Source organism: Urtica dioica, chromosome 8 (genome assembly GCF_054948205.1).
Source record: "Urtica dioica subsp. dioica isolate 48M chromosome 8, U.dioica_male_clone48M_v1_H2, whole genome shotgun sequence".
Lineage (NCBI taxonomy): Eukaryota > Viridiplantae > Streptophyta > Magnoliopsida > Rosales > Urticaceae > Urtica > Urtica dioica.
The window spans coordinates 26,430,367-26,440,271 of NC_142763.1; the positions used below are offsets into that span (position 1 = coordinate 26,430,367).

Sequence of the window (9,905 nt, forward strand, 5' to 3'; positions counted from 1 at the left end):
AGATCACGGTCACCTCACCGCCGAATGCATCGAGCTCAGGAGGCAGATCGAAAATCACATCCAGAATGGCGAGCTGAAGGAGTTCGTGATGGCCATGGTCGTCAATCCGGACCCCCGTGCCGAGGAGGCAGGTTCCCCAAAACGACAGGCGGCAGGAACGTGGGAAAGAAGTTGTCGCGGGTGGAAGCAACAACAACGACACCCGAGGCAACGTGGCCAACGCCCCACTCAACTTGGTGACCACTATATTTGGAGGGCCAGAAACGGGGGATACCGCGCACGAGCGAAAAAACTATGCTCGGGCGGCGGCCGGAGAGGGCCTATCCCACCATATCAATCTCACCCAGAGCACTTGCCCGGCCACGCCGTTCGAAACGATCTACTTCACCGAATAGGAAGCCCGCCGGGTGATGCATCCGCACAACGACGCCATCATTGTCAAAGCGCAGATAGCAAACAATATGGTGAAGAGGATTCTCATTGACAACGGGAGCTCGGCCGACATCCTGTTCAAGACTGCCCTTGACCGGATAGACCTTGGAGAAATCCGCCCGACCCCAGTCAAGACCCCGCTCTTCGGGTTTGCAGGAGAGTGCATTTACACGGAAGGTTCCATAAGCCTCCCAATCACATTTGGACAGGAGGGGGGAGCCCAGGTCACGCGCCTGGTGGATTTCCTAATTGTGGATCGACCTTTTGCTCACAATGTCATCATAGGGCGACCGACGCTCAACAGACTCCGCGCAGTCACCTCAACATACCACCTCCTCATGAAATTCCCGACACCGAAAGGAGTAGGGGTGATGCGAGGAAGCCAAGCCGACTCCAGGGCATGCCACGTCCAGGGGTCCCGCATCAGGAAAGGCAACGCCATGGTAGGGGTCATATGTCAGGTCGGAGATGACCTCCCAGGCGAGATCAACAAGGCGCAAGAACTCGAGGACCTGGACCCACGAGAAGAAGCCGACACCAAGAAAGTAGAGGCGTCTAGCGATCTCGTGCCTGTGATACTCGACAATGCCAACCCCGAACAGGTCGTCATGATCGGAGCGCACCTGCCAGCCGAATTAAAAGACCAACTCAAAGCATTCCTCCGAGAACACAAAGACGTTTTCACATGGATGCACGCGGACATGCCGGGATCGACCCATAGATCATCTCTCATCGGCTCAACGTGCTCCTCGGAGAGAAGGGGAAAATCCAGAAGAGAAGGTCGTTCAACCCAAAAAGATACCTCGCGATCAGCGAGGAAGTGGAGAAGTTAATCACCGCCAAGTTCGTCCGCGAGGCCAAATTCCCGAGCTGGATCTCCAATGTGGTCATGGTGAAGAAGTCGAACGGAAAATGGCGAATCTGCATTGACTACACCGACATCATCCTATTGGTATATCTCTCCTATATTATAAGTACATATCGTTATTTACTGTTCATCTTATTTTGTCCAATCAAATTGATGATTCACTTTAGAATCAGGCCGGAATGGAATGGAATGGAATCAAATATATTGTTTGGTTTACTTAATTAAATAGAGATGAATCACTCATTCCATCGGTAACAATTTAATATCCCAAAATTGCCCCACTCATATTTTTCAAACAAAACATCAGACGAAGGAAAACCAAAAAAAAAAAAAAAAACCTAATCCTCCGTCGCTTCGTCGCCGCCGTGACGGACTCTTGTGGAGAAACCCGAAACCCTCCTACACCCACACGTCACTTCGTCGCCGCCGTTCCTAATCCTTCAGTACAATAAGTTTATTTTGTATTTTTGTATATCTATTTCTTCCTATGAGTACAGCTTGTGTTTTTCATTCTCAGATGACCCGAGATCTACGTTTTGAGTCTTTATGTGGTAATCTCGATAACGATGGGTAAGTCATTGTGTTTTTTTTTTTCGGATATGTTTAGATTTGATCCGGTTAGGTTTCGTCTCAAAAGTTTGTTCTTGTAACTCGTATTTTCAGGTTTAGGAAGAGATACAATTTTTTTTACGCAGAGACTCTTCCTGCTGAAAAACAGGTGAATAATATTTTTAATAAAATGAAGAAGATGAGAAATGAGGGTATTTTGGTAAAATTTCATTCATTCCATTCTAAAGTTTTGGGATTAGGAAAAACAAACCAAATAGATGAAAAGTATTTAGCATTCCATTACTATTACCGTTCTTATTCCCATTCACATTCCATTCTCACTTTTATTTTCTACCAAACATGCCCTTATTTCTTCTTCTCCATTCTTCCTCACCGCCTCTCTCCCTTACCTCACCTCACCGCTGTCTTTCTCTTCCTCTCTCTCTCACCGACTCTCGGCCCTTCTCTCCTGAACAACGCCACCACCCTTTCCCCCTCTTCCTCTCCTTCGTCCTCTCTTCCTCTCTCCCGCGCGAGCGCCGACCCCGACTGCGCGCGTGCCTCTGCCGACTGCGCGACCAGCGACCGTGCGCCGCCATCTCTCCCTCTCGCCTGTTGTCTCTCTGTCCTCGCGCTCAAACGACGCTTCCGAAGAATCTCGGTCGCCCGATTCCGTTGTCTTCGTCATCGGCTTCCAGACTTTTAGGTTTGTAAATTAGGGGTTTTATAATTTTTATTTCTAAGGTTTGATATTGGCATCTGATTTGGGGAATTCCGAAATCGTGGTTGTTTGGATTTGCGTAGGCATACATAAAAGCATAGTGTTCACTATCAAAGTAATCCATGTGTCTTCTTAGTGTTGAATTGGCAAATATAGTATAGCATTTACACCACCACAACTACACCCCTTATTTATCCAATTTTCTTGATACAATTCCATAAGCAGAGCGCAACGAAATAGAGAAAAATATCGCCCAGGAAGAGAGAGAGAGAGAGAGAGAGGCAGCTGTAGAGGAAGACAGAGAGACAGCGAGAAAGAAAAAACGAGAACTAAGGAAGCGAGGAATTGAACACGATGAGGTGATTGAGAAGATTCTAACCGCGAAGTCGCAAAGAAAAGAGGTAGTCTCAAATTTCAGAATTATATATTTAGGGTTGTGATTTTGATTCTGAGGTTGAGTCTTGGCCAATGATTATTTTCTTTGTAGCTGTTTGGTTAATCGTAGTTGCTGATTAACTTTGTTTTCCTGGATTCGCTATTACTTCTATTTCGAATATTTTTTTATATTACTGATAAAATCAACATATTATATGTGTTTGTTGAAGAACAAAATATTAAACTGAAATTAAAAATAAAAACAACTATTACTGGATATTTGATTTAGCTGTTTTTTCATGGTTTTATAGTTTGCTGGTATCTTCGAATTTTCAAATTAAACTTTATTATTGTTTTACTGCAGAGTACTAGGTTCCTATGCGTAATATATGTGCTCAATTCAAAGAATTCAGCTTCAAATGCCAGAAATCGAAATATAAAGTGCGCCATTTGTTTTTTGATCGTATTTCAGATACTTCTATGGCCTGTTTATGCAGGGAATTGGCAAAAGATTTTTTGGTTGCTGGTACTGCCTCAGAGTCTCTTTATGGTGCCTGTGAGGCAATATTCAAGACTGACCTGGTACTTTTCATAAAAAAAAAGTTTTGTTTTTCATCAGTATAAATATTACTCATGTAGCTATTAAATTTACAAACTTAATATTTCTTGCTCAACAACTTGTACTTGAAAAGCAGATGATGCGCTTGTTTTATATTGAGGTTGATAAGAAAGCTGATGTTTAATACTCAAGAGTCAAGACTAAAAAAAGCCTTATAAACTATGGTAATAAGACTTGGTGGGAGATGAAAAAAGACTGCGTTAGGGTCAAAGTAAATCCTTAAATAAGCAATTTGTTTTAATGAAGGCCATTCTCCGATTTTGACTCTTCTTCCTCTCTTTCACAGGTTTTGATTTTCTTGCTTGATTTTGCTTCTTCGCCCCCCACGGCTCATTCGCCGCGACTCGGACTCGGCCTGGAGATCGCCATCACCGGAAGCGATGGTGATAGCTGCATCGAAGTCGTCATCGGTGATGTCGATCGACAGATAGGTCAGCCTCGCGCGGCGTTGCCGGATCAAGTTCCGCCGGGAATCGGTCTTCGATATGTACACTTCTTTCGCAGTCTCTCTCGCCTCCGGCAATCTCAAGCTCGATCCTTTCCACCACCTACATCGCTCAGGATTTTCATTTCCTCAAGGCCTTCGCCCAAGCGTGAGTCTTTTTTTTGTCTTCTGATTTGTTCAGTTATTTAATATGGCTTTGATTCATGGCCTGTTACCAGCGTTGTCTGATTTGTCTGAATCAGAGGGCTTTTCCTCGTCTAAGAGTTGAAAATTTTGTATGTAAAGGGTATAGGTTAAGCCTATATTGTAATTTTTGGCATCGCTATTAACTGAATGTGTAGGTTTTGCATTTAACTTGATCCTTATAAAAGAAGTAGGGGTAGTGGATATAAGATTACCATGAAATTTTGGTTAGACGAGATATCATTCTTAAAAGAAATTATAATTTTGTCTAGGTAGATTTTATTTTTTCCGTTATTGTTAAGGTTGCCGGAAAAACAAAACCTTAGGTAATCTTTATTAGCTGGGTGTCTTGGGTTCAATTTTCTTTTTCTTTTTTTGCTTATCTATTTAGTTTACTGCTGTAGCGGACAAAGAGTTAGCTGATATGTGATTCTAAATATTAGGCTTTCATATTTGTTAGGAAATTATTTTAGATAAATATATGAATTGGACTGTTTTACTCCTTAAACTTTATATTTGTTTCTTTTAGTTTTATGCATGAACTCACAGTTTTTCTCTGTAATGCTGGATATTGAGTTTGTATGATTTTAAAATACGTATTCCTTGTGGTTAAACATATTCACTTCAAATTCAATTTGGCGTATATCTCGATCAATAGTTATTCGTGTGGATTCAAGATTAGGTTAAGAAATTGTCAGTTTCTTCCATAGATGTTGCTGATTTAGGGGATTTTTTTAGGACAAATATAGGCCCTTTTTATTTGGCGATTATCCCTCTCTCGTTGCTCTCTTATATTTTTTAATTATATTATCAGAGTTGATCATCATAGACCATTTTTATTATTATTTTGAAATCGTTGAATTTCAGTTCCAGTGCGCTAATTTTTTATGGTCTGTAAGTGGAAGCTTCATAAGCTATATTTAGTGTTAATTGTTCAGTGCTTAATTGGACATGACTTTTAAGCTAAGCTTTAAGACTGGACATGACTTATTGTTAATAAATGGCTGAACAATCTGGAGATATCAAGAGAATAGACCTGATCGCACGATGGTACTTGAAGAAACATGTGCAAGTTTTAAGAGTTCGTTCTCATGATATTTAATGGCGTGTTCATGGTTATGATTTCTTCTTCTTCTGATTGTGCGGAGTAAGTAATGGTTTGTACAAATTATGTATATGTTTACTTTGTGCAACTATATGTATGTTTAGCTTTTTCTTCTTTTTCTTTCCTTTGGTCTTAATGTGATCGAGACAGACGTTTTATGGAACATTCACGAGCCAAGTCGAGGCCATGTTAATTTAAAATTTTACAATGAAACATGATTAGCACTCTGTTTTTTTTTCTCCCTGAAATAGAAATGCCTTTTTTATGCTTCTCTTCGATAATCGTGCTCTTCTTCCAGTATGATTTCAAAGGAAACAAAGATCTGTTCGGTTCGTCAAGGCCATGGGTGAGGCTGGTATGTATGTGCATTTACGGTTCGGTCCTTATGTTTGTGCTGAGTGGAGCTATGGGTTAGTAATGTATTAAATTCTCTCACTGTTTTTCAGTTTGGGTTAATTAGAATTTAGAAGATATATCTATCGTTGTTTTGATTCAAATTATGTCAACATTGGTTTCCATGTGTAGCTGCATTTCATCCCTGAAGTCGAGCTTCGAACTGATAACGGTCCTTAGAAGGTTAGAAGGTCAGGTTCTCATATTTTTCTTCTTCCAATTGTCTTTCACTTGTTTGATTCTTTGCTATGTCTAAAACTAAGCTATACATTCTTTTTTTTTTTTTTTTTTTTTTTTTTATCTATTTTCAGGCTGAATGAAGCGATTCACCGGTAAGATAATCAGCCTGGTGAAGCAAGAGAAGCTCTACGCTTCACAGGGCGGACCCATTATCTTTTCTCAAGTTTGATTCATTTTTTATTTAGAATTTTTTAATCATTGAGAACGAGTATGGAAACACTGCGGAGCCGTACGGGGCTTCAGGGAAATCGTACATCAGATGGTTGGCGGGTACGGCTTTGGCTATGGACACTGGAGTTCCGTGGGTCATGTGCCAGCAAGAAGACACTCCCGATCCCACTGTGAGACCGTTTTCTCCAATGAATTACATCGATCTCTACACTCTTTTTTCCTTTTTTTTATAATTATTCTAACGAGTGACTTGTTGCAGATCAACACTTGCAATGGATTTTACTGCAATCTGTACAGCCCGAACTCGTACAACAAACCCAAAATGTGGATCGAGAATTGGGTTTGATGGTACTTTTTTTTTAAATTCTTTTTTATGTAACCTAGGTCCCTGTTCGTATTTATAAGTCATTTGATGAGTTATTTTTTCCTTCTTCCAGGTTTCTTGCTTTTGGCGGATCATTGCCTTCCAGGCCTACGGAAGATGTTGCTTCCAGGTCCTAATGAATTCTAGATTTTCACAAAATACACGACCAATTAAAACAATAGCTGAGATTTTGATCTCCGGAACCCTAGAAGACTGACCTTTGCTGAGAGATACCGGCGAGGGCTCGATGGTCTGGAGAGTGAAGGGGACGAAGGCGAGTCGTGGAAGCCAAAAGGGGTCTCGGATCTCGTCCATGACCTCGGGAACGGAGACGAACTTGTCGGCGCATCGACCTCGGGTTCGACGTCGGGGCTGGTTGACTCTTGAGGATGTTGGACCAGCAAGGTTTTGGGACTTCTTCATCCGCCATTGTTGTAGGTAAGAGATAGAGAAAGACAGAGCGCGAAGTTTTGTTAATATCTAAAATTCTGAAACCGTAATAACTGGATGAATGGTTTGTTCGTTGATTCGGTTTCGATGTCGTTTTTCGTAATCTCTTTCAATTGTTTGAAAAACGACATGTATTATCTATCCCCTTCTCCCCCACGTGCGAAGCACGTTTCCCCTCTAGTATACATATATATATATATATGTTTACTTCATTTTCTTTTTATATGTTATGGATTCTCGTAAATCGAATTTCTTCTTCTCAATGTTGGAACCTCGTGGTCGTTATGTTATTCCTATAGCGAATTGTGGCTAGCTACACTGTTGTGTTGTTTATACAAAATAGCCTGCTGTGAATGCACTTTCGTAGTTGAGTCTAATGTAAGATTCATTATGCTGAAATCTACACATTTTGACTGGTTATAGGACGAACTTATGTATGGTTTTTTTTTTTTATATATATATATAAACAGTACATTAGTTTATTAAGTGGATGCACTGTTACGAATCTTCTATACGATTGCCCTGGATTAGCAGCTTGGTAAATCACGGACAATGAAAGTTATAGCTTTGTCCGTGGATTTCTAGTTCTAGGGTATTGAAATGTCATAATTGAGATTAATAGTTTGTTGCCCTGCGTTAATAAGGTCGGTTCTTTACGGTGGTCTCCGCTTAGGATTGTACGAACCCTCAAAGTACGCTTGTAATCAGGCTTTCGGATCCACCAACATCTTCGTCAAGATCGCTTCTGGTTTGTTTTCCGGTGCCATCGCAACTGCTTTGACCAACCCAATCGAGGTTTTGAAGGTCAGACGTAAATTATAATAAGCAATCTTATTTACTCATGAATGTCTTGTTTCGATTTCCTCGTTTCTCACAACTGAATGCATTCTCATCTTTTTACCAGGTTCGGTTACAGATGAGTTCGAACTCGAGCAGAGGAGGAGCGGGTGAGGAATTGAGGTGAATCGCGTCTCAGGAGGGAATGAAGGCTCTGTGGAAAGGAGTCGGGCCTGCCATGGCCAGAGCTTCTGCGCTGACGGCATCGCAGTTGGCGACATATGACGAAACCAAGCGGGTCAAGTTCTAAGCCAACGCTACTTTTCTTCACTTTGAGTATCCCAGGAAAGTAATTTCCAAATCGTTCGGTCCAATATTTAGTTGGTCACTGGAAAGAATTTCTGGTCTATTATGCATTTTTTTAAATTTTTTATTTTATTTTAATATTTGTCCCAAAACCTTTGCTTTTGCAGATTCTTGTGAGATGGGCATCACTCGAGGAAGGGTTTCATCTTCATCTTGCGTATGACATCTCAACCCACTTTCATTTTCTTCCGATGTTTTAATGTTCTCTATATTTACTGACTTTGTAGTTGGTGCTTTTTTTATAATTGTCGTTTAGAATGGTTTTAAAGATAACTGGAATAGTAATAATGATAATAATCAAGTAAAAGTTTGCGATAAAGATGGTCTCCTAGAGCATGTCAACATGATGTTGAAAAATGTGTTACTTCCAAATGTATGAAAAACAGATCATAAACTTTTAGATTCATTAAATTTCAGGCTAAAACAAATTGTTTGTGGTTAAAATATAAACTTTGTCTGGCCTAGAGAGAGAGAGAGAAGGAAAAACCAGCCTAATAAACGGACTAAAATGCTTTTTCCTTGCATTAATTCTTGTGTATTTATTTTCATAACCTAAAACTTTTTTTTATTATTAATTATTATGTTGGTGAATGTGTTTACCACTTAGCTAACTTTTTATACATTTGGGGTCATTATTTTGCTTTTGATGAAGTTCAAGTTTGGTTGCTGGTGGAATCAGCACCTTGATAACAGCTCCCATGGACATGATCAAAACCCGCCTCATGTTGCAACGAGTATCTAAAACGGTTGGCAACTACCGAAATGGATTTCATTGTGCATGTAAGGTAACCGTCAAATGTTCATTTTTTTATATTATTATTATTCTTCTTCTTCCTTTCAAGGTTTTAATTGTTGACCTACAGCAACTAGACAAAGAGCAGTGTCTGTCTCTTATACTTTTCACATTCAAATTTATGTCTGTTAAGTTGGCTTGGTGATATCGGGACCCAGATTTACTAGTCGGCAGTTTTAAAATTTAGCGAACACATTTCTTAACTCTTGAACTTGACAAAGTATGTGTGTGCATGTTTTTTTCCAGGTAGTCCGTACAGAAGGACCTAAAGCCTTTATAAAGGGTGAGTTTCCTCGGTCATGCCATGCTTCTTTTCACCTTTCATTCGTTTCAGTGTTGAGAAAATAGCATTACGTTTAACTTGGAAGTGTTATTTTCTCGGATATTTATTTGTTTCAAATCTTTTATGAGGGGCTTTGCAATTTTTGCACGGTTAGGTCCGCAAACAACAATAACTTTTATACTCTGCGAGAAGCTACGCGAGCTCGCTGGATTACGAGCGATATAGCAAGATTTCCATCGCCTCTGATATTTGGTTTCTCTCCGACACTCTGATTGATCTTATAGTATAGCGGTGAGTTTCTTCAGATCAGCATAAATTACCACCATATTCATATTTTTTTTCTTCTCTGTTTTTCAACTTCTCCAATGCTATTTGTTGGATATACTATTCCTTGGGGTCCCAATTATTTGATATTTTTATATTGAGCTTTTGCCCTAGATTCTGGCTGTCCAAAATAAATTATTTGATTATGAATCCCCTTCTACTTTTGCATTGATGATATTATTATTATTATCATGACGATGCAACTGTTTTGTTACCCCTTATAGTAAATGAAAAAAGGTTCTTATCTTTTTTCCTGATTACTTCTTCTGTGAAAGTTACCTTCGCTTTGAAAAGTGTGGGTTTGTTTATTTATTTATTAGGACTACAAAAGGGCTTGGTTGAGTTAGCTGAGCTGGAAGCTTGTTAAAGCCACGACACGTAATCAAATTTGTCACTTGGGTAAACCTAATATTTCGTTGACTTGTGTTAGGACTTGATCAAAAACTT

The 9,905-nt window shown here is 39.9% G+C and overlaps 1 long non-coding RNA gene and 1 pseudogene across 1 annotated transcript; both read left to right on the forward strand.

Moving 5' to 3' along the window:
- The first annotated feature begins 2,375 nt into the window (after window positions 1-2,375).
- Window positions 2,376-3,524, forward strand: LOC149388715 (uncharacterized). Its single transcript, XR_016300722.1, has 3 exons — window positions 2,376-2,555; window positions 2,796-2,971; window positions 3,443-3,524. It is a non-coding gene; the product is annotated as an uncharacterized LOC149388715 (long non-coding RNA).
- A 3,186-nt stretch (window positions 3,525-6,710) lies between these two features.
- LOC149388716 (uncharacterized) lies at window positions 6,711-9,693 on the forward strand (annotated as a pseudogene).
- Window positions 9,694-9,905: the final 212 nt, after the last annotated feature.